We start from the raw sequence: 1757 nt of genomic DNA on the forward strand, positions 1-1757 counted from the left end.
GTTCCTCTTTCCCTTCTCGACTCCTCCACCCAAAGGCAGGAGAGGAGCGTTCCCAGGTGGAGGAAGAGAGTGAGGATCTCATGAAGCTCAGAGATGGGCTCCAGCCGGGCTCAAGTCAGGGGTTGTACGTGGGGTCAGAGCAGGTGGAACCTGGAAGGCCCTGAGGAGTCCGTGATGACCTCAGTCTTTAGGATTGAACAGCTAGAAATGTGAGCTCGGCAGGAGTCCAGGAGCCTCCTCTTCTGCCTCCCCAACACACACGCATGCTTTGTCTATTCTTTCAAAAGCCTCTCTCCCAACGGGGTGGCCCCTTCCTGTCACACTTGAATGAAGTCTGAAGAGGGTCCTCTGCGGTGGACGCTTGGGCCCTCTCTGGTCGCTCACCTCCCATTTCCCCTCACTGCAACCATGCTGGCCTTTCTGTTGGCTCACAGACACCAAACTTTCTGTCTGAGCCTTTGCCCATGCCCGCCCTCTGCTGGAACTTTTATCAGACTCTTCTGTTAGCCCACTTTTTCTTCAAATGTCAGCTCAAATTAAGTCCTCACAGAAGCCTTCCCTGAGTACCCATGTCCAAGCTACTCTCACTTCAGAGTCTTATTTCTTGTCTCCCCCCTCGTAGAGTACAAACGGGGATCTTGTCCATCTTGTCCACTACTATGACCTCAGTGCCTAGGACAGTGCCTGGCATATAGTGGGAACAAGGTAGGGGACATTAATGTCACCGTTTGGCCATGATCACCCAGCTGCTAAATGGCCAGGTTGGATTCAAACCCCAGGCTCGGGTTGTTAACCACGTACTACGTGTAATGGATCTGGATTAACGGCATTGAAAACAGCCAGGACTTCAATCACACTGAACACATGCCAGGCAGTGTTTTGAGCACTTAGAGGTCATGCCCTGGGAGGAAAGACGAGGAAATTGTAAGGAGCCTTTCGGTTTCACATCTCAAGGATAGAGACTTAACATTTTTTTGCCAAAAGGAAGTCCAGGCTGTGAACCCCCTCCACCCTCCTCTCCTTCCCACCGCTGGGGCCCCAAGGTTTGCCTGGGTACCTGGAAATGGGGAGCCCTGGCCGCAGAGCAAGGAGCAGGAAGAAGAGGAAGGAATAGCAGATGATAGAGAGTGGAATGGGGTGCAGAGCACTGAGCTCCCAGCAGGCAGCTGCTACCATCCTAGGTTCAGCGCCCCTGTGGGCTCCCCCCACCCCCAGCTCACCTGCTGACCTACAGGGCTCTCCCTAAGGACTCCCCATCTGGTGGGCAGGATTGTGTTGAAAGGCCTCAAGAGACTTTGTGCTGCTCTTGGGGAAACAGGAAGCTCAGTCTAAGTGGTTAATAATGACAACAGCAAATATTCATTCATCGCTCACATATACAAGGCACCATCCTAAATGCTCTGCATCTGTTACCTCATTTCACCTAACAATTCTGTGGGACTCCAGTTAGCTCCATTTTTCAGGTATATCACTGAGACAGAAGCTAAGGACTGATGAGAGCCCAGGCGAATAGGAGGAAGAGTTAAAATGCAAACCAGGCACTCTGGCCCCAGAAAGTACCCTTGGTCACGGCAGAAACATCTGGGCCTTTCTCTCGCGGTCCCTCAGGCTCTAGGCAGCTGGGCTTAGCCAGGCTGAGATGGGAGGTAGTGGCCAGGGAATCAAAAGTCCTCAGTTGCTGGCATCCCTGGAGTTGCAGAGCATGGGGGAGGCTGGCCCCACTTGCTTGAACTTGGCTTGTCCCTTCTCCCCTCCAG

The 1757-nt window shown here is 53.0% G+C and overlaps 1 protein-coding gene across 2 annotated transcripts in view; it reads left to right on the plus strand.

Annotated features, from left to right (window-relative positions):
- The window catches only part of LRRC75A (leucine rich repeat containing 75A), a 43603-nt gene that overhangs the window by 40056 nt on the left and 1790 nt on the right, over positions 1 to 1757 (plus strand). The window lies entirely within an intron of this gene.

This window comes from Vulpes vulpes, chromosome 12, assembly GCF_048418805.1.
Source record: "Vulpes vulpes isolate BD-2025 chromosome 12, VulVul3, whole genome shotgun sequence".
In the NCBI taxonomy this organism is placed as follows: domain Eukaryota; kingdom Metazoa; phylum Chordata; class Mammalia; order Carnivora; family Canidae; genus Vulpes; species Vulpes vulpes.